Source organism: Halichoerus grypus, chromosome 4 (genome assembly GCF_964656455.1).
Source record: "Halichoerus grypus chromosome 4, mHalGry1.hap1.1, whole genome shotgun sequence".
Lineage (NCBI taxonomy): Eukaryota > Metazoa > Chordata > Mammalia > Carnivora > Phocidae > Halichoerus > Halichoerus grypus.
The window spans coordinates 33,357,106-33,380,810 of record NC_135715.1 but is presented as its reverse complement, the minus strand read 5'-3'; the positions used below and the strand labels follow the sequence as shown (position 1 = coordinate 33,380,810).

Below are 23,705 nucleotides of genomic sequence, written 5' to 3'. Positions count from 1 at the left end.
CCTCTTGTCTCAGTACACCCCCACTTCTTGCTCCTTCTCAGTAGAAAGCCCGAACGCTCATGATGTTCTTAGTGTGAGCCATTTCTCCCACAATGGCTCCCGATTCAGGCCTCTCGTCCTGGGCCATGCCTGGCTCCACACCCACTCTTTTTCCTTTCATGAATAATGACTACCACTCACCCAATGCTTAGCGTGAGCCACATGACACAAGTGCTTATTAAACCTCACTCACCTGCGAGGTAACTATTTTTTATCCCTATTTTGCACATAAGAGAACAGCCTCAAAAAACATAATAACTTGCCCAAGGTCACACAAACAGTAGAAACCCTCACTCGGGTCCAAAGCCCAAACTCATATATATGAGATGAAATTTCTCTTGCTCCTCACCTTAAAATTTAATTGTGACCTTACTCATTCTTTCAGATTAGTAGGAACACAACTCTTTAATTCAAAGCTGTTTCACGAATAGCATTTCTATCCCAGCAGGGTCTTCTTAGACAAGGTGCCTGAATGCAAGGCCCGGTTGTTACTGTTAGATTTTCCCACACTGTGATAAATGTTGAGGGGAGGGTGGAGCCTTTTGACTCTACTAAAAATGCCACCCAAATGGAGAAGCCTGTGGTTGGTTAGCCTGATTCATTCATGGTAGAGTTATGTAGCTATTACCGCTAGACAAGAGAAGTCCTGGACAGTGTTCTTATGGGTACTGTTGATGTTTGCCTTGATGACTCTCATTCCACCGCCCCGATTTCAAGGCTGGTATCAGCTGATGTCTCCTTCTAAAATGCGAAAATCTTCAATTCAGGTTGATGTCAATGTTTTCTAGATATTTCCTTTACAAGGTGTCTCTCTGAGGCAGACACTGACTGTAACTATTAGCAGTAGCCACCAGGCCTTGTGCTATATATTTTCATCAGCTCATCCTCACCAGAAAACATTTGAGAAATGTATGAAATTTTAATTTTGAAGGAATTAAATGAAGAAACTGAAATATTTTAAGTGATTTTTCCAAGACTCATTGCTTAGTGACTTTACATTAACGAGGCAATTGAGGCAATGTTAGGAGTTTAGTTATGGCTGATGTGACATACAATTCATTACGTTTTTACTAGCTCCAAAATTATAAACTGGATGGTTATGCGTGGTTGACTGTGGTGGAGATTAATGATAGTTCAGTTAAGGATCAAAGAAAAATCATTTTCCCAGTTCTCTACCTATTCACATTGTTTCAAAAAAAAAACAAAAACCTTCCTCGTTTTCCCTCTTTTTTCTCTCCCAGAGTAAGTGCAAGCCAAGAAACCCTTGGAGTGTGACTTCAGGGCCACATGACACCACACGTCATCCGTTGCTATTTCTGAATATCCTTTGGTGATGGAGCACTCTTACTGGCTGCCTGAATCAGGGGAGGGGAGTCTAGAGCATGGGAGAAGCTAATAATATTTTATCGAGTTGATACAAATCTTCTTAAAACTCATTTACTTTTTGCCTTTCTTCCTCTATATTGAAAATATTCTCAGACTATGTATTTCTTCATGAGTTTTTGCTTTGATAACAATATCTTCGTTCTTCTTCATTCTAAGTATTTTTAAAACTTCCAATATAGTTTCTTCTGTGTCCTATGAATTATTCGGGGGGGGAGGTTGTGAATTTCCAATCACATGGATTTTTAATTTGTTTATTTTTGTGTTTATCTTGATCATAGTGTGGTCTGAGAATAAGGCCTGTAGGTACTGATCCTCTGAAATATGTTGGAACAAGTTGTATGACATAGTTTTTGGCTGTGTTTCAGAAAAATATTTATTCTTTAATGGTTTGGTCCAGAGTTCTAGATCTGCCTATTAATTCAAGCTCATTGATTTTGTTGTTGAAATCAATTTTTTAAAAAAAATTTCTGTTTGATTTGTCAATAAATGAGATAGGTATGTTGAAAGCTCTTACTGCAATGATAGACATGTTTTGAAATTTATTTTTACTTTATTTTATTTTATTTTGTATACACAAATATAGAATTATTATACCATACTGGTTAACTTAATGTTTTAAAAAATTATTATTTAATAAAGACCCTCTTTATCTTCAACAGTGCTTTCTGCTTTAAAGTCTGCTATTTTGTCATATGTAAATTTCAAGGCCTCAGTTGTTATTTTGTTAGTATTTGTCTATATAGCTTTTCTTTCTTTTTGCCTTTGACCTGCCCATGTATGTGTGTCTATTTTACAGGTGAATCTCTTGTGAAGAACATATATCTTTAAAGAAATAACAATCAATCTTTGTCTTTCTATTGGATAGTTCAGTTCATTTACATTTATTGTGATTTTGGATATATTTTGACTTATTTCTACCATCTTATTTTAACTTACAATTTGTCTTATTTGTCACTTCATTTCTATTCTTTTTTAAAAATTTTTCTTTCTTTCTCCCTTTCTTTCTTTCTTTCTTTCTTTTCTTCTTTCTTTCTTTCTTTTCCTTCCTTCCTTCCTTCCTTCCTTCCTTCCTTCCTTCCTTTCTTTCTTTCTTTCTTCTTTCTTTCTTTCTCTCTTTCTCTCTCTTGAGATTTTATTTATTTATTTGACTGAGAAATAGAGAGAGCCAGAGAGCACAGACTGGAGGGAATGGCAGATGGAGAGGGAGAAGCAGGCTCCCTGCCAAGCGGGGAGCCCTACGTGGGGCTCGATCCCAGGACCCTGGGATCATGATCTGAGCTAAAGGCAGACGCTTAACGAAATGAGCCACCCAGGAACGCTTATTTCTTTTTTTTTAAATCATGATAAATGTATTCTTTAACCCCTATCCCCTATTGCCCCCATGCCTCCACCCACCTCCTCTCTAATAACCATCAGTTTGTTCTCTATTTTTTTTTAAGATTTTATTTATTTATTTGACAGAGAGATAGCGAGAGAGGGAACACAAACAGGGGGAGTGGGAGAGGGAGAAGCAGGCTTCCCGCTGAGCAGGGAGCCTGATGCGGGACTCAATCCCAGGACCCTGGGGTCATGGCCTGAGCTGAAGGCAGATGCTTAACGACTGAGCCACCCAGGTGCCCCTGTTCTCTATTGTTAAGAGTCTGTTTCTTGGTTTGTCTCTCTCTCTCTCTTTTTTTTCCTTTGTTTGTTTGTTTTGTTTCTTAAATTCTACATATAAGTGAGAGCATATGTATTTGTCTTTCTCTGACTGACTTAATTTGCTTAACATTATACTCTTTAGCTCTATCCATGTTGGTGCAAATATCAAGAATTCATTCTTTTTTATGGCTGAATAATATTCCATTGTATAATACACCACAACTTCTTTATCCATTCATCTATCTATGGACACTTCAGCTGTTTCCATAGTATAATGCTGCTATAAACATAGGGATGCATGTGTCCCTTTGAATTAATATTTTTGTATTTTTTGGGTAAATACCCAGTAGTGTGATTCCTGAATCATAGGGTAGTTCTATTTTTACTTTTTTGAGGAACCTCCATGCTGTTTTCCACAATAGCTGCACCAGTTTGCATTCCCACCAATGGTACACGAGGGTTTCTTTTTCTCCACATCCTCCCCAACACTTGCTGTTTCTTGTGTTTTTGATTTTAGCCATTCTGACAGGTGTGAGGTGATATCTCATTGTAGTTTCGATTTGCATTTCCCTGATGATGAGTGATGTTGAACATCTTTTCATGTATCTGTTGGCCATCTGTATGTCTTCTTTGGAGAAATGTTTGTTCATGTCTTCTGCCCATTTTTAACTGGATTATTTGTTTTTAGGGTATTGAGTTGTATCAGTTCTTTATATTTTTGGATATTAACCCTTTATTGGATATGTCATTTGCAAATATCTTCTCCCATTCCATGGGTTGCCTTTTAGTTTTGTTGATTGTTTCCTTCACTGCAGAAATTTGTTATTTTGATGTAATCCCAATAGTTTATTTTTGCTTTTTTTCCCCTTGCCTTAGGAGACATATCTAGAGAAATGTTGCTAAGGCCAATATCAGAGATTATTGCCTGTTCTCTCTTCAAGGATTTTTATGGTGTCAGGTCTCACATTTAGGTCTTTAATCCATTTTGAGTTTACTTTTGTGTATGGTTTAAGAAAGTGGTCCAGTTTCATTCTTTTGCATGTGGCTCTCCAGTTTTCCCAACACCATTTGTTGAAGAGACTCTTTCCCATTATATATTCATTCCTCCTTTGTCAAAGATTAATTGACTATGTGTGGGTTTATTTCTGGGTTTTCTGTTCTATTTCATTGATCTATGTGTCTATTTTTATGCAAGTACCATACTGCTTTAATTACCAGTGCTTTGTAATATAACTTGAAATCTGAAATTGTGATATCTCCAGTTTTGTTTTTCTTTGTCAAGATTGCTTTGGCTATTCGAGGTCTTTTGTGGGTCCCTGGAAATTTTAGGATTGTTTGTTCCATTTCTATTCTTTAGTGATAATACTTGAAAATTTTCTGTCTTTTCAGAAGATATAATCTTTACATATTAACAAGGCATAATATGCCACTCTATTCATACAGCCAAAGCACAGTTGTGAATCTAACAACAAAAATATGATGAAGCCTGAGTCTTGACTCCCAATACTGCCAAAATATATCAATCATTTGTTAGTAATAATTATCTGATGGTGGAAAAAACTCCTAAACTTTTGCTTTTATATGGTTTTTGTCTTGAGATATGCTTGGCAAGTAGTGAAAACATAACTTTTCCTCACAAACTGATTTAATAACAATTTCCCTTTCTTCTTTTATTCCTTTTCCTGTCTGTGCTCTCTCCCCCTGTCTGGATTTGTCTCTGGCTATCTGGTTTCTAGAGCTCCTGGGCCTTGTGCGCCAAGCCTGCAGCCCTCCCTTCAGTTCTCTACTTTAACCTTTACCGATCGTCTTGCCAGCGGTGACGTGGCAGCTCACAGCCACTCACAACTCACTGGGTCTAGCAACTACCATGAAGAAACAAGTATACTTTTGTGTTAGAGGTATTTAATAAACAAAAAGAAATAAAGCTCAGCCTTAGTTGGTGGTGGAAGTTCAGAGAGACAGGGAAATTTTTAAGTTCACAGAACTTTTCTTAAACAATCAAAGAGACCAATAGCAATGCCGTTTTATTTGTTTGTTTTGCCACGTCTCCCTATACTCTTTGATTCCCTGTGTATTTACCTGGTTTTCACATCCCATCAGTTATCCCCGTCTAAAGAATTCTGTGTTGCAGCTTGTTCAAAAGCTTATTCTGTTCAGTGACGTTATAAGGTAGCTCAAATTTTCCATTGCTCAAGAGAAACATTTTTGAAAAGCCACTGTGAGAATTAAAAATTGAAGTTGTGGATGGACAGGAGCCATGGGAAAAGAGACTTCTTTTTAGATATCCCTTGTAGTATTCAGAAGTTTAAAAAGATCAGCACCAAACTTAAAAATACCATCAAGTGTTTCTTTTTAAATTAATAGTCTCATAAGATGATATTGTCCTCCCTTGGTAAACTTTAGTGCCAATGCTCCACATGATCTGTGCAGACTTTTTACCTGTCGTTGGCTTTTCTCATCTGTCAGCTGGTGTGTGTTCAAGAAACGTAAACTGACATTTTATGTGCATCTACGCAGGTTATTATAAGGGAAGTAAATTTGCTGGGGAAAAATCCAATGGGGATGACTACTGATCTTCCTTATGGTGAATAGTATATGGACTTTGGAACTATCTCCAATTACTCCATTGGTTTTTGCTGGTTTGAGAACTCAAGGCCATTGGAGATTTTTTATTTTATTTTTTAAAAATAGTTTGAGGAGATAAGGATCCAAATTAAATATCCACAACAGGTGCTTGTCTGCAAATGTGTGCGTGCATTGACACGTAGCTGTGTGAATGTGCAGTGTGTGCCAGCTTGCTAATTGTGAGTGGAATTTGGGCATTAGCTCTGGAAAGCATAACCCGCAATTTTTTTTTTTATTTTTCTCAGCTAAACAAAAGCATCCAAAACTGTATGTTTTCTATGTGAGCAGTAATCATCCAGAAATGAGCACCAAGAAATGAATAGTTGCATGTGAGATAAATGTGTTTCCTCCTCTCAAGTGCCTCTTTCAAATGCCAGTCTATAAAAATATATCACACACCTTGCAACCTTCCATTGTGGAATATATTAGATAGAGTATAATCTCATCCAGATGGATGGGTAGGGTCATTATTAGAAAACTCTGTTATTTTTCAGTGCAAGGATACAGGATGCTGTGGGGTTATTGAGTTATATGGAGATGTAGGCCCCACAGCCTATAGTTTTTAAGTTTTTCTTATCTGCTGTCCATTCCTTTTCTCTTTCTGTCTAATAGTAAAACTGACATTCCTATTTTTAATTCCTGCCCTGTTAGCCATCCTTGACATTTATTGTTTAGATTGACAAATCGTTGGTTATTATTGAAGCTGGGCAATGTCTACACAATGCTTGCTGTAGTCTCTCTACTTGGGAAATGTTTGAATAGTCCCAAGGTGGATTGGATAAGACAAAGGAGAAATCAAACTTCAGGTGAGGGCCCTCAGGTGAGGCCTTGTGGCAGGTTGCACTTCCCAAAGATGGCTGCCAACAATCGTCCATACCACATCTGCTTCTCCACTGTGACCTTGACTTCCACTGAGAGGTGGGGTTGATATATCTTACTCCCTTCCATCTGGGTAGTTTGTGATGAGCATGGCAGAAGTGAAACTATATGTCTTCTAAGACTAAATCATAGAAGATAATGCATTTTTTTGTCTTGTCACTCACTTTTGGAGTCTTGAGTCATCCTATAAGAGGTCTGACTTCCGTGCTGTGAAGAAGCCCAAGTCACATAAAGAGGCCACGTGAAGGTAATGCAGTTGTCAGCTCCAAACGAGGTCCCAGCTGACTGGTGTCAACCTCCAGGCACGTGAGAGACTGTGACGCACACCTCCAAATGATTCCAGCCTTCATCTGCTGCATCCTTCTCCTCAATCGCTCTCCCCCCAGCTGTTGAGTCTTCCTAGCTGAGGCCTGAAGCATCATGGAGTAAGCAGAGACAAACAGTTCTTGTTGGGCCTTTTCCAGATTCCTGAACTACAGAATCTAGAGTGGTTTGTTATACAGCAGTTTGTTATACAGAACAAAGCCCCAGGGGCTCTGCCATACGTGGAGATTAAGAATTTAAGTGCCCAGTCTTTGGCAAAAACACTGTGTGGGGAAGTCATTAAGATGTTGAGCTCTGGAGCTGGACAGGTCTGGATTCAAACCCTGGCTCCATCAGCTGTAACACCCTAAGCAAGGTGCAATTCTTACCCTCTTCGAGCTCCAATTGCCTCATTTATAAAAAGGGGACAATACTAGTATCCCACCATGGGGCTTTATGATAATGAGGTATTTGATATAAAGCATTTAGCAAAGTGAATAGCACAGAATAAATGTAACTTTTAGCCATTTTTTGGGGTGTGTGTGTGTGTGTGTGTGTGAAATGTTTGAATTCTCAAAGACTCCTCTTAGTTCTTCCTGATTCTCAACTGTGATCCAAGTAATTGAGCTTTCCAGATAAATTAAGATCTACTATACTGGTATTAAGATTGGCAATGTTATTTTCATAACTCAAAACTTGGAGAGAAGATAGCAGAATATGTACCCCAAAGCAGATGTTGCTAGGGTATAAGTTTGAGGAGGGCAGACACCACATCTCTCTTTTTCATCATTCTATCTCCAGAGCAAGCACGTTGAACACATAGACAATACTCAATAAATACTGTTTGTATGAATCTCCATAAAATCCTACTTGTGTAGCCTTTGGATTACACAAAAGATAGAATTACCTCATCATCTGCTTATTTTCAGAATTATCAAAAATAAGGAAGAATTTTCTGGAAAAAAAAAATTTACCCAGAGACCTAAAATTTTAATACATGTTACAAATATTTTTCGATGTCTTAATTTTATTTAGGGCCATTAGAAGCACACAAAATACTAAGATAATCCACTTTTCATATTTGTAGATGCAAAATATTTTCTCCATATTCTTAGAATATTATGATGGGTATTAAACAATTTGTTAAGTATTTAGCCCTATGCATTTTTTTGCATAAATTCTTACAGTTTTGGCTTTTATGATTCAGAGGCCAAACTGATAATGTTGAGGCAGTTCTGTGATTTAAATTAATTGTAACCTTAAACTTGCCTCATAATTGTAATCAGACTAGGCAAAAGCTTGATTTTCTTGTAATAACATACAGTTAATTAATTAGAGTGAAAATTATGAACTATGGCAAGGGATTTCACTATAGTCTCACAACTCAATTTTTTTTCTCTTTAAGTTCTTATTTAAATTCCAGTTAGTTAACATACAACGTAATATTAATTTCAGATGTAGAATTTAGTGATTCATCACTTACATACAGTACCCAGTGCTCATCACAACAAATGCCCCCCCAACCCCTCACCCATTTAAAACATTCCTCTGCTCACCTCCCCTCCATTAACCCTCAGTTTGTTCTCTGTAGTTAAAAGTCTGTTTCCTGGTTTGCCTCCCTCTCTTTTTTCCCCCCATATGTTCATTGGTTTTGTTTCTTAAATTCCACATATGAGTGAAATCTTACGGTATTTGTCTTTCTCTGACTTATTTCACTTAGCATAATAATCTCCAGCTCCATCCATGTCGTTGCAAATGACAAGATTTCATTCTTTTTTATGGTTGAGTAATATTCCAGTGTGTGTGTGTGTGTTTGTGTGTGTGTGTGTGCACGCTCATACTACAACTTCTTTATCCATTCAACAGTTGATGGACATTTGGGCTCTTTCCATAATTTGGCTATTGTTGATAGTGTTACTATAAACATCAGTGCATGTATCCTTTTTTTTTTTTTAAGATTTTATTTATTTGACAGAGAGGATACAGTGAGAGAGGGAACACAAGCAGGGGGAGTGGGAGAGGGAGAAGCAGGCTTCCCGCAGAGTGGGGAGCCCGATTCGGGACTCGATCCCAGGACCCTGGCATCATGACCTGAGCTGAAGGCAGACGCTTAATGACTGAGCCACCCAGGTGCCCCCTGCATGTATCCTTTTGAATCAGTATTTTTGTGTCCTTTGGGTAAATAGTAGTGTAATTATTCTTGTCTTCAGCCCATTTTTACCTGGATTATTTGTTTTTTGGGTGTTCAGTTTTATAAGTTTTTAAATATAATTTGGATAGTAACCCTTTATCAGATATGTCATTTGCAAATATCTTCTCCCATTCTGTAGGTTGCCTTTTAGTTTTGCTGATTGTTTCCTTCACTGTGCAGAAGCTTTTTATTTTGATGAAGTTCTAATAATTTATTTTTGCTTCTGTTTCCCTTGCCTCAGGAGACATATCTAGCAAGAAGTTGCTATGGCCAATGTCAGAGAGGTTACTGCCTGTGTTCTTCTCTAGGATTTTGATGGCTTCCTGTCTCACATTTAGGTCTTTCATCCATTTTGAATTTATTTTTTTGTACGGTATAAGAAAGTGGTCCAGTTTTATCTCACAACTCAATTTTAATGGAAACACTAGATTCTGATTTTTGTTACGTGAAACAGAACATAAGTTTCTTTCTGGGAGTTAGATAACCTCGAGAGCTTTAGCATTTTATTGATGACTAGTATAGAACCTACAATAGCAAATTCTGCTCTCTAAGGTCTAAAGTTACTGTGTTATCCATATAAGTTAGGTTATGCTATGGTGACAAACAATAGAAAATTTCTTTGTCACACCGAGTCCCCTTTAGGTTCAGATGATTCACCAGATGGTGGCCCAGCCTTACACATCCTTTGATCTCAGGGCACCTGCATCTCAGTATTTGTGTCCATGATCCCCACAGCTGGGGAAAAGAGCACAGAGAATCTCATCCTGACTCAAGATTCTTCTGCTCAGACGTGATGCATGTCACTCCCACTTCACAGTTCATTGACCACAACAAGTCAAATGGTCATGTTCAATTTCACCGTGTGGGAAAGTCCTTCTCCTAAATGTCCAGAGATAGGAACAGAATGGGAAACATTGGTGAGTTCTAGGAATGTTCCAGGAAGTGATGTAAGGGTTGTAAGAATCTGGTTCAACATCTTTTTTTTTTTTTTTAGGCAAAACCCTTTTTTCTGCTCCATCTGATGAACACTGCATTGAGTATAACTGGAATCTTGCTTCTGTGATGTAATCAGTACACATTAAAGTACAATAAAATATGGCACAATTTACTGCAGTGGGTTTTGGTAGGACAAGGTTCTGTCTTAGATTCTTTCCAAGGGGTGTGGGTACTTAGTTCTAAACTGGCAGAGGGACTTGGGTACAGTATTGCCTTCCTGAGAAAGCAGTTCTGAGGCTGGACCTAGAAGATGATACCATAGTGAGGCTCTCATTTAATTATCTTCCTCTGGTGTGGGACCCTGAGATAAGACACACAGTTTGAAAAGTAATCACAAGCTGCTACAGTAGAATATCATTACATTTCAGATAGTTACTAGGTGGATTTAAATATCCACCTCTCTTTTTCTAAGAACCAGCGTGACACCACCTCTGTCCCCTACTAGTCCTTGCCCTATTGTCAACTAAAAGAATATATACACATAGTGAAGGTCTGATAAGATCCAGTAGGCAAGATGTGCTAGCCATAATCTTTTTTTCCCCTCTAACCAACCAGGGTACATTATGCATTTGCTGCTTTTAAGGCTAGATAGGATTTTCTGTCATGATTTTTTATTGCTGCATATGGGTTCTTGGCTTGTGCAAAGAAAGTGTCAATAATTTGAACTGTTGGCACTTTCTCTAATGACTTTTGGCCATGATGAACTGAGAAGACCTTGTTCCAGCATGTTGGTGGTGGTACACTCTTGGACCAACTTTTTCTTTTTTTTTTAAGATTCATTTATTTATTTGAGAGAGAGAGAGAGAGCACATGAGTGGGGGGAGGGGCAGAGGGAGAGATTGAGAGAGAGAGAGAGAGAAAGAGAGAGAGAATCTCAAGTAGACTCCCTGCTGAGCATGGAGCCTGACTTGGGGCTTGATCTCACAACCCCAAGATCATGACCTGAGCTGAAATCAAGAGTCGGAGGCTTAACCGACTGAACCACCCAGGTGCCCCTTGGACCAACTTTTTAACTGAAATGCATCATGGTGAACTGTGGGTAAAGAGATGTCAAACGTGTATTGCCCTGTGTGTTTCTTCCATGCCACAAAAGAATCCCTAAGTGTAGCTAATAAATGAACTCTTCTGGTACACTGTCTTTGTCCTCTTAAGACAGGATTTGCCTGGGGAGCACCCATGGGGCTCAGGGTGGGGCTGGTTCTGTGTTGAAAGTCTGTGAAAGTGCTTCTGCAATGTGCCTTTCACAGTAAGTGCCAGCCATTTAAGCAGCAATCTGAATCAGAGAACGCGCTTGAGGTTTGCCGCTTGTCCGCATTTTCCATTATTTTATTATTACCACATATGCAATTTTTATTCCTCACCACATTTCGATAGTTTGTCGCCTTTTCAACAAAAACAGGGCAGTACATTAAAGGATGTTGTCTTGCCATAGGAATAAGAATAATATCCATTTATCAGGTACCCATACAGGATATTGGTGTCAATATTTTAAAAAAACAAAAAGGAGCATCAGTCCCCTGGCCCGAGGGCATTAGAACATCCACTCTCTACTGGAGTGATAGCCCCCATTAGGAAAGGGAAACAAAAGAAGGCATATTGCAGGGAAAAAGAGTTGATCTTTGCAGCTAATGAGAAGACGTAATTGGATTTTTAATTTTATTTTGTAATTGGATTTTTTCTCTATATTTTTCTCCCTTGTGATTTTATCCCCGATATATTTTCCTCCGTATATTGTCATATACAGTGCCATGCACGTGGTCACATTTATTCCTTCCTTCATGTAACAATCACATATTGATTATCTACTATGTGACAAGAAAAAGCTAGGTATTGGGGATAAAGAAATACGATTTTAAAATATTTGCTATCAACCAGGGGGAGACAATTAGATTAGGAATTAGAGCGCTAGGGTAGGAAGAGAAACAAGGTGATATGGGACCAACAAGAAGGGCCAGTGTATCTCGGAGGAGGGGGGAAAGGGAGAAGGATCCTCCCAGCTTTCTGAATGTGAAGGATAGGGATAAGTAGATCAAAGGGGAATGACAGCTCCAGGCAGAGGGAAGAGTCCAGAGACATTAATCAGCTGAAGGGCTCAGGGAGTGGCAAGAGTCCTGGAAAGGTAGCGCCTCAGGTGAGGGAGGGATGTGGCAGAAGGGAGGATGATCAAGCTCTAGAAGCCTCCTTCTAACTCAGGACTTTGGTTCATATCAAGGAGTTTGGACTTCATCCTGTAGGCGGTGGGAGCCACTGCATAACTGGAAGCAGGGAGGGCTATGATCTGACTTCCGCGTTAGAAAGATGAGTCTAGAGGCAGAGCACAGTTTTAATTAGAGGCTGCCAGGCTTCCAGCCTGAGGTGATGGCCGGAGGGGCAGTGGGCATGGCAAGAAGAGGAGGGACGCTGAGGGCAATCCACCCTGCAAAAGGAAGACAGCTTGTTAAGTGATTGGATGCGGAGGGTTAAGGAGCAGAATCAGTGATGATTTCTGTATTTCCGGTTTGTGTTACTGGCATGAAGCAAGATAAGAAATACGGAAAATGAGCATGTTTGAAGGGAACATGAGTTTGAGATGCCTAAACATTGAAAAGGATACGTCCACTAATGCAATAGTATGTCTAGCGTTTATTGAAAGCCCAGTATGTGCCAACTATTGTTGTAAATTGTATATTTTCACTGATGCAATCCTCACAACCACCCAACTAGCGATGGCTAGTTTATTTCATCAGATCTAACGAGCCATCAATTGTAAGACACATCTTGATATCTAAGGTGTTAAATGTCCTTTCTAGAATTGATAAAAATAGGGCATTATTCCCATTTTACGGATGAAGACGCTGCTGAGGCAGAGAGATTAAGTAATTCATGCAAAGTAATATAGTTAAATCATAGAAGAGCTGGGATTCGACGTTAAGCAGCCTGGCTCCAGAAACTGTTCATTTAATCACTGAGCTATGTCACCACTTGGTTCCTGTGGATCTCAGGAAAGAGTGAGCTGGTGTGGAGATTGAGTTCCGAGCGGCATCAGGAAAAAAGTGTCTTATGGCAAAGGTGGGGCTGGTGTGTCCGGTACACGATTCATAAATTTGTGATGAAATAATGAAGATTACAATGGAAATAACATTGCTAATTATAACCGAAGCTTCTTTTGATACAGTAACACTTCTTTTTTTCTTTTTTTTTTAAAGATTTTATTTATTTGTCAGAGAGAGAGAACACAAGCAGGGGGAGCGGCAGGCAGAGGGAGAAGCAGGCTCCCCGCTGAGCAAGGAGCTCCACGTGGGACTTGATCCCAGGACCCCGGGATCATGACCGGAGCTGAAGGCAGACGCTTGACCACTGAGCCCCCCAGGCGCCCCTGACACAGTAACACTTCTTAGAACATCAGAGTACACCTATTTTGGGCTAATGTCCTACAAGAGAAACAAGATGCAATGTCAACAGAGCTGCGTATCAGAATGGCCCACAGAAAAATTGGAGGTTTTCAGAGAGGAGGCCGTGGCACAGTTGATTTTTTTTGACCCATCAACCCTGAACTTCCCTGAGCCCGCTGCCATTTCCTTGCTACATTTGTTGCTACAGCAGCTGAGAGGTGGAGCGGGAGGGAAACTTCCTTGAGATCATAGCTGCAAATGTGCAAAACCAAGGCTGAGGATTTGCACGTTAAGCTCACGGTATCTGCAATCCCAGGAACCATTACATTTCTTACCTGTAGGCAGGTGTGTACTTGGCCACTTGCCTTTACTTATTAGGAAGACAATGTCACTTGGCACAGTGAGTCACTCTTTGGATGCAATCCTTCTGACTCAGTAGCAGCAAATTTGTTTTGCAGGCACAGTTTTTTTTTCCTTCTTCTCTCCCACCCTTCTTCTGTCCTCCATTTCCGCCCTGGATTATCAGCTCCCAATGGGGGAAGCAAGAAGGGTGAACATATAGGTTGTGAAAGACAGAGACTCAGTTGACAGAATGACAAGGGAAATGGGAAAGAAAAATTTGGAGCCCACTTCTCAGGTCAAGAGGATAATGAGAGATCTGCTCGAGGAGGAGGAGGAGGAGGAGGAGGAAGAGGGGGAGGAGGAGGAGGAGGGTTGCAGGAAAGCAGGGTCTCCGGGGCCTCCCCAGGATCAGGTGCAGATAGGTATAATTTGCCTTTGAAAAGAAGACAGTGGAGTACTCCCCGTAAAGAGGACTGCTTTGGGAGCCAGCCTTCCGGATGGGGTCCGTGTGAGCAGCCAGCCTTCCAGATGGGGTCCGTGTGAGCAGCCCTCAGGCTGCCGCAGCTTAACCCAAACAGTTGCACGTGTTTGTAAATGCTCTTTGTCCCACCTGTTGATAGTGTAATGACAATGAACAGAGCAAATGAAGAAGCCACTTCAGCAAGGAATGGGTTTCCAGGAGAAGAAAGCCTGTGTTTTGCAGGATTCTAAACTTCGGATTTGCTGCATTTTGGCTTCCAAAGAAATGGATGGTTTCTTTAATTGGTTGTGGTTATTTAATCCCATTCTAGTTAAACCATTCTCACCAAATGTTTTTTTTCTAAACTCCAAAAAATTGCGTATTTGTTTAAAGAAGTGTACTTGGATAAGAAAGAATTCTATTTTTAGCTCTTTGGCATAATACAACCTCACTGGCAAAATACAACCATCTCTGTATTTTAACTTTTTATTTATTTTCTACTATAACCTATCAGCCCAACAACCCATATTAAGTAATCAGATCAGCTAGGTGATAAACTGCCTTATGTAAATCTTTTGAAAAGGAGGTGGCTTATAAATACATTCCAAGATAAATACAAAATAGTGAAAGCACCAAAGTCATCTCTGAGAGGATAAAAACAATTGCTTCGGTAGGAAAAAGTTTGGCAAAGACAAGATCTGAGACTCGGAGGAAAAGTATAATAATTCTCTGAAAGGCAGAAGTGGGTGATAGACTGACTCTCTTGTCTGCTGGGTGCCTGGGTAGGTGGAACCCAGGCAAGGCTTGGGACAGCGACTGTTCGGGAACTACATTCTGCAGCTGCTAATGGGGACTGTGAAGTGGTTTCCTCTGCAGGAGGAAGGTTTCTGTTTATCTCATTTAATGACAAGCCCAGAGTAGGCAAGCTGATCTGTTATATGGCAGCTCCCTGATGTCATCAGGGCCTAGGCTCTCTACTCATTCTCAGACTTATAAAATGGTTGTCAGAGCTCCAGCAATCACATCCATGACCAGGTAAAAAACAAGAGGAGGGAGGGAATGAGCAAGGGAGATCTGCTAGTTGAGAAGGTCCCCTTTAAAGAGCTTTTCCTGAAGCCCTACTTACTGACATGCCTATCTTTGAAGGGCCTAAGGAAGGTAGCTTTCTGACCCAAGCACTTGCTTCCCTCCCCGAGTCGTTCTGCTAATAAGGAAATGGGGGAGACTGGTTATTGGGTAGAATCTGATAGTCATTGCCATAATGGCGTGGGAGGGGGAGCAATAGATTAACAGCATTGAAGGCAAACCACGCTTATTTTATTATTTTAGCTAGGGTCAAATTTTTCAGAAGCCGAAATGCAGATGTTGCCTTTTTGTTAATACAGTTTAGCCCTGGACATTACATAGTCACTACTATAACATTTCACTACATCCTGGTATGGCTGAGCAATTGGGGCCAACACTTACAGAAAATTTGGCACCGAAGAATCGAGTATTGATACTGACTGATCACATAATTATATAGGACTGTACTTCCTGCAAGAAGGTTACTATTGTTGCTGTTGTTTGGAATGGAGTTTGAGGAGGTGAATGTGGAGCTGGTTCATTTTGTTTAAAGCTATTTTTCCAAGAGCTTATTTATGCCTCCTTGGATCCCATATGATAGAGATAGAATGGCCCCAGGGGTTCCAGAATAGAACTCTGTACTCACTAGAACTTTTCTAATTGATGTTGATGGTGTAATAAACAGCTTTGCAGTTGGTTTGGTATTTAGACTCTAAGGACACACAAACCACTGATATCTATCTTGCAGCCCTCTGTCCACCAACAGCCATGTATCTCTTCTCAGAAAAGTCCTAGTGGTCAACATCTCCCTTACCACCAGCCAGCACACACTAATGGGATCTAAGTAGCAAGTTCACCTCTAAAAAGAAAAGGTTAAAACAACAAAAAACTTAACTCTAACAACAATTTTATAATGACATCAAATGAAGGTAAGTAGAAGTTGTTGGTAATGTAGGTTCTACCATATTTGAAATGTTTATTTTGTCTTATAACTGGGATAACCTCATGGAAACAAAGAGTGGGTTTCATGATGGCAATGACTATATATGGCGATAGTAATCTAGAATATATCCCAGAACATTTGGCTGGATTGGGGATCACCAACTGACTCCAGAGAGCCTCTGTGCTTGGATTAGCTCCACTGGGCATGAAACAAGGCACAAAATGGACTGTTCTTTTCTTTTTCTAGAGAACTTCATACGTAGCTACACCCCTGTGTGAAAAATAGAAATGATTTTTGTTTTTAAATTGGAACCAACTGAACCAACGCAAAAAAAAAAAAATGTGGAAGGAATGAATTCAAGTGTGTGAAAGCATAAGGAGGCAAAAGGAAATAATTCTATTATAATTATTTTTCAACAAGGGCTTACATCTGTTTCTAATTTATACAGATTATTGACACATCTGGATGTTTGGCCTTAGGAATTATAAGTTGCTGTGGTGGCATTTATTTTTTGAATCAACTCTTCAGACCACCCTGGAACTCAGGCAACTGGTTTGGAGAGGAGGTTGTGATATTTTAAATAAAGTTACCTTCTGGCATTTCAAAACCAGTGCAAATGGGATTCTGTCATCTTGTGTTTTATAAACTGTGGTTTTGCATTTTTGACACCTGCAGGAAAAATAAGACCAAAGCCAAAGGCCTAATGGCTTGACAATGACAAATTATAATAGCCAGATAAAGCTATCAAGGGGACACTGGAGATGGGTGTAAGGTTAGCCATTTACATTAACCATGGAGGACCCTAGATTTCAGCGAAGCCAAATAGTAATGGAGCAAATGACTGATGAAAATGTTTTAACATGGCCTGACAGAAGTATGCATTCTAACAAGGAAAATGGGATTGCTAAGAAGTAACGTTGATTAATACTTTACCTCTTGGACTGATTCCTTTTGTAATCAGGAGCTAACTTTTCTCCCTATGTGGTCTGATTGTAGTAATGTATTCCAAGGGTATGAATAATGGGAATCATGGAGCAGACCCTTAAGATTTTAGAAAACAAGAACATGATGAAACACTTATTTCATGGCAAATATTTCTTAAATGGAGTAGCATGATTTTATTAAAGGGAACAGAAGACCATACATCAAAATCCTAATGCAAATTGGCAAAAACAAAACAAAACCCTCTTACAGAGTTCTTTAGTCTAAAGGTACAATAGAGAGCATTAGGCATACAACATGCTTTGATTAGTTTGGGGAAGAAGGTTCTGGAGCTCTCAGAGTAGTTTGGGTTCTTTGTTTTGCTGTCACAGCAAACCTTCAAATTCTCTCCTGTTGGAGATAAAGTTTCACTAGACAGGGTGATGTTTCACAGAGTGACATTAAAAAAAGGACATCTGGCTTTAGCATTCTTTGGAGGCAATTACTCTGTTCCATTTTAAAAGGAAATGATCATATTTATAGAATATCTGATATATTCTAGAAACAAACTTATCTGTTGTGCTGACATTCCTGTGCCTTTATGTATCATTTTATTGAGTGTTCACAAAACGAGAACACCAAATGCATACCAATGCCTGAGATAAATGATAAAATGTTCCCAAGCATCAACCTAAAGTCAATTGATGATGTGTGATGGAGGTCTACTTCTTAAGGCTGTTTTAGTAGAGATGGCGCAGAAGGAATCAGAATCAGCAGACCCAAAGCCAAAGACCTCACCTTGCATGAGATAGCTATGCAGGCAGCAATGTTCCTATCTCCATTTCAGGACAGTCTTCTATTTTAAAAGGCTAATGGGTGTCCACTGGGATCAATTAATAGCCTTTGAGAATGGTTTCATTGCAGCTCAGTAGGGCGGCACAGTAGTATTTATTGTACAGTATTGACTTGAATGGTTTAAAAACCAGTATTGCTTACAGCATCATCTACAGTTCTGTCATTTTCAAGCCTCAGATCTCATGAATGTGTGATTCACAAAGCAAACTTGGACTATTTCTGGTTAATTTTGAGGGTCTCACTCTTGATTAAGCACAAATGGGCCTCTAATAGATGCTTTGACGTGGGAAGACAGGAGTGAATGTGAATACTGAGTTTTACAGATAATACCAGTGTCTCATTAAGTGAAACTTTGCCTTTCTTCTAAGGAAGGTTGAAATCACTGCCCTGCTGCTACTGGAAATAATAGTAGTAGTCTGGCTTGAGTTTTGATCTACCCTCCCTTTTCCCTGTCCACAGCAAGTGACACAGGCTATTTGCCCAGAGCAGGGTTAGGAGGAAAGATTTTTTAAAAGTTTTTAGTGTTTTTAATAACAGACCTTTGGAATGCTCATGCACACCGACAGCTAAATTGTGAAGGGGGTCTGGTCAAGTGTCGAAGTGGTTCTCTTCCAGGTGGATCACTGGAATGGGCTGGGGTGCCCAGAAGACAATCATTCCTTGTTGTACATCTAAGAGAATCCATTTCTCTCCTAACAAATTTTTCCTTGGCCTCTCTGGAAGCTGCAAATCAAAGGACAGGAAGGAGCAGGACCAGGAGAGAATTAGATGTAGAAAATGCCAGTTCAGAGAGAAAAGCAAAGCAAGAGGGAAGAAACAGAGAAGCAAAAATGCAGGTCGAGATTGGACCCTGATCTTCAAGGTTCGATTTCTCTGGTGTGCTGCACCTCTAGACCCCATGCCTCCTCTCTTGCTTCCGACTGGAAGTAGGGAGCTGATGAAATATGTCTTGGGGCAAATGCATTGCATGCTTGAGGCGAGGCAGTCCCAGAATGCCAAAGGTGGAAGGTGAGACTGGAGGTCACGGGTCAAACTCCCTTTTCATAAGATGAGGAATCAAGGCTCGGGAAGGTGAAGGGATGAGTGGAAATCTCTAAGCATGACCCAGAACAAACAAACATCTTTGACTGGTTTTTGGATCTTAAGAGGAAATAATTATTAAAAATATTCTGAACATGTAAAAAGCTGTCTCTTGGTATTTACCGAGTACTTCGGGTATATTCCATACTGAACCTGATGCAGTGAAGAAAAGAAAATGATGGGCTGAACACATTTCACTGACAAATTTGATGCATATAAAACAGGTATTCAGTGGTATTATAAGCAGGATGAACACGGATGGCCACACTATGAAGGTGATAGAAGGAAAAGGAGCTTTCTCTCCAGGCTTCTAGGGCTAACAGGTTGGATGGAATTCACACAGGAATCATGTCAAGCCTTTGCCTGTGATGAGAGTTGGGCCTGTCACATACCGATGGTAAAGGAATCCTCTGGATTTCTTGGTTTGTGGAGGGGGGAGCATTTCTCCCTTCAGCCATTCCAGAGGGCCTATTGCTTAGTGGGAGTTGGAATCTTGAAGTGGTTTCTAATCATTACCTGAATCATCAGGAAGGACTCTTACTATTCTCTTTTCCTTCTTCCTTTTCTGTTTTTTCTTCATCATGTTGTGGCTCAAGGCTTTTTAGAAGATGTGCTCTGATTTCAGAACCTGTACACAATCTTTCTCAATGTTTGTTTTTCTCTTTTGACTGGTTGAATCACATCCATCTTTGATCTCTCACCAACCAGAAATTCCTATTCTTTTGACTCATTCATTTCCTTTACCGGGAAATATGGAAACGAACCTTTGTATTATCATGTCTAAACCTTATTACATGGTTTTCTGTTTTCTTTTCATTTAACCTTTAAGTTGCTCTCAACTATGTTTTAGATTTATAATGTTTGTTTTAAAACTATTTCCAACAGAAAATGATATTTTATTTATTAGTTGTTAAGACCTTTTATTCTGTATCATAACTTTAACCTTGTAGACCTAATAGCCTTTTATTTTTCTGGATTGAGGACTCAGTACTTTATAGTTATCTACAAATCTATAATTCTTTACTTTTCTTTATTTCTTTTTCTTTTTTAAAGATTTTATTTATTTATTTGACACAGAGAGAAAGCACAAGCAGGGGGAGTGGCAGGCAGAGGGAGAGGGAGAAGCAGGTTCTCCGCCGAGCAGGGAGCCCGATGCTGGGCTTGATCCCTGGGCCCCGGGATCATGACCTGAGCCCAGGAGAGACGCTTAACCGACTGAGCCACCTAGGTGCCCCTCTTTACTTTTCTTTATAAACTTATTTTGTTATATAAACTCATACAACCATTTCTGATAATTTCTTTTTTCACTTAAAAAGTCTTTTGGACCATTGTGTTTCTTATAGTAACATTAATTTTGCATTGTTACAGAAAATCTCTAAAGTCCAAATTGTGGACTTCTAAGCTACGACCTCCAGTTTTCCTGATGAGAGAATGTACATTCTGTATCTGAAGTGTCACTCCAGCCACGCCTGGGTGGCTCAGCTGTGTTGAGCACCCTGCTCTTGGTCGGGCTCAGGTAGTGATCTCAAGAGTGGTAGGCTCCAGCCCCGAGTCAGTCTCTGTGCTCAGCAGGGCATCTGAAGATTCTCTCCCTCTGCTTGTCTATCTACTCACATGCTTTCTCTCTCTTTCTCTCCGGTCCCCCTCTCTCTAAAATAAAAAAATAAATAAGTCTTTAAAAAATAAAATAAAATGTCGGGTCACCTGGGTGACTCAATCAGTTCAGCATCTGCCTTCAGCTCAGGTCATGATGGGGACTTGGGATCAAGTCCCACACCAGGTTCCCTCTTCCACAGGGAGCCTGTTTCACCCTCTGCCTCTGCCTCTCTCTCTCTCTCTGTGTCTCTCATGAATAAATAAATAAAAATCTTTTTTTTTTTTTAAAGATTTTATTTATTTATCTGACAGAGAGAGAGAGAGAGAGACAGGAGAGAGGGAACACAAGTAGGGGGAGTGGGAGAGGGAGAAGCAGGCCTCCCGCCGAGCAGGGAGCCTGATGCGGGGCTCGATCCCAGGACCCTGGGATCATGACCTGAGCCGAAGGCAGCCGCTTAACCGACTGAGCCACCCAGGTGCCCCTAAATAAATAAAAATCTTAAAAAAAAAAATAAAAATGTCACTCTAGGTCAACCTGTCCTTTGAGATTCAGCTCCAATCCATTGTCCCATGCACAGTGAGAAACCCCAGTCCTTCTGAACGTCTTAGGCCATCAGGAGACAGGGCACTTCCATTTCTCCTGGCCTCTTCTGGCCCTGGGTTCCTGCTTCTGCTCACTAGCTCAGTTCATGGCTAACCCCCTGCCGTGCGTTGTGGCTACTACACGCTCTGTACCCCACAAAGGACACTGTCAGTCCTCCTTCTCTACATTCCAAGGCTCTGTGTAGAGCAGAGATTCGCTGAAGTTCAGGGCAATGGAGTTGTTCAATTAATTAAAAGAAGTTTAAAGAATAGCATCATTAAAATTAAATATGTAATATTGCAGTGCTCAAAAGTCTTTGGTCTTTGGGAACTTTTTACTCTCTACCTGTTTTAGCAGCTGCCTGGCTTGTGATCCTCCTCTCTTTACTCTCCATCTTCCCTCTGGTCACAGCTCCATCCCCTCAAGTCTTATTTTTTCTTATCCTGAGAGTTTAATTATCTTGGTAAGTCCTGCCTTTCACCAGGGCATCTCTTCAGGATCTCAGCTTACACCGAATGTTTCAGCTAGGTCTATTCACAACCGGAACATTTTCTTTCCCTATAAAGAACTCTGGCACCTGTTGTCAATCCTTCCTGGGCGCACATCCCTCATCCCTCCTTCCAAATCTCATGACTTTAAACCAGAGAAAGCCCTACCTTCTTTGGAATAAACCTTTTGGTATTCTCGTTATTTCAAATGTCTTGTCTCATTTTATTTAAAAATATTTGTAATGTTCTACTTTGTCTTATATCAAAAATTCTCAGGAGGAAATTTTGAAAGCTATATTGTTGTCAAATTTAATACAAGTGAATATAAATGAGAGTGAAAATTGAACATGCATTATTTCAAAAGGCTTTACCCCATTGTTGCATTAAACTGTGTTCCTTTTTTCCTCTCTAGTGACTCAAAGTTTTACGTTCTATTCTATTTTTTATGGCTAGGGTCAACTTAAGGGGAAAAATGTGTATATATATCTATATATAGATATATATCGATAAACCTAGTTCTTTATCATCATCAAGAATGAAAAAGTATAGATTGTCCTTGGGCTAAATGAGAAATTTAACACACCTTTGCAATTCCCAGAAATTGTCGAAATAACCTGAAGTTTCAGTTCCAGATTATTATTATATATTATGCACTTTCAATTTCAAGAAGCCCCCTCATCTTTTCAAACAAATGTGTTAAGTCTCACCATTTTGTTAACAATTGTTTAGACTTAGCTGTTTTTACCAAGTCTATTTGTTACTACTCTTTTGTGGGATATCTTTTCCTTTCTTTAAGTTCTTTATTTAAGGGGAAAAAGCCCTCCATTCTATGTCTCTCCTGGACCTCGAACACACCTCAGTCAGCTTCTCCTGCCTCTGCCACCCTGCTCTCGACACCCAGAAATTACAAACCATAAATGATGCCAAAACTTCCCTAGTGCTCATGAACTTTACACTGGGTCTGAAGCTGAAACAGGTCCTGCATTTGTTTCATTGAATTTTGTGGCCTGTCCTTGTCTATCAGCCTGTTCTGATCTAGAGGGTCTCGGTCAGGGTCTGAGGGCAAGGCAGACCTGGTGGGCTTCTCCTCCACCAGTTGGTTGGCGTGCTAACACTTGCCATCACCTGGGCTGTTTCTTGTGCAAACAGCGAAACCCTAGTTCTCTACTGCATTATTTCAGGAGAAGTAGAAAGTAATGTTCATGGGTTTAGGAATCCAGTAGCTCAAGGTCTGTACATTGAACAGGTATTTGCTTTCATCTTTCTGTTTTTCTCCCCAGCACCTCCCCCATCTGTTTGGTTTTGTTCTCCACATGGGTGAAAGCACACACCTATGCATGCATGCACGCGCATGCACAAGCATGCTCCCACACTCAGCCATAGGGGAAAGGACAAGAGTGTGGTCGATAAAATCGTATAAAGACTAGTATCCAGAAATCTATATCAGAACAGTCAAGGCAACTACTTAACAAGAATTGTATTTCTTCCTTCCTGTGCTGAATCAGCCATGGTCTCCGCCCTCCAGGAGCTCATTGTTGTCAGAGAGAGCGATGGAAAGAAGAAAGGATGTGGAAAAGCTGAGTTCAGCTCCCCATTCATCACTGGTAGTTGTGTGGGTTGAGTAAGTCACTTAATTTCTCAGAGCCTTATTTCTGATTTCTTCTGACAAAAACAGAATTTTTCATTAAGAGCCACATAGTTTGCAACAAGAGAAACAGAAAAGGATAAGAAACAAGTCTCTGCTCTCCAGGGCTATTACCCACAAGGGAGGCAAGACAAGCACACAAGATAATGTAAGAACATTGGTGTCCTATGTGACAAATGACCCTCTCTGGCGCTCTTCTGAGGTCAGAAAAGACACAAGATAGTGGGTGAGGAGAGAGATGTGACTTAGCGTCAAGTGAGTTCAAAAACACACTAGTACTTGTTTTCATCTCTGATCTC

At 40.1% G+C, this 23,705-nt stretch overlaps 1 protein-coding gene across 2 annotated transcripts in view; it reads left to right on the top strand.

Moving 5' to 3' along the window:
• KLF5 (KLF transcription factor 5) overlaps window positions 1-1,944 on the top strand; it is a 147,278-nt gene extending 145,334 nt beyond the window's left edge. For both annotated transcript variants that reach the window (XM_078070263.1, XM_078070262.1), the window contains one exon: window positions 1,281-1,944. The gene's annotated coding sequence lies outside the window, so the exon portion shown is untranslated. The remainder of the gene's footprint in view (window positions 1-1,280) is intronic.
• Window positions 1,945-23,705: the final 21,761 nt, after the last annotated feature.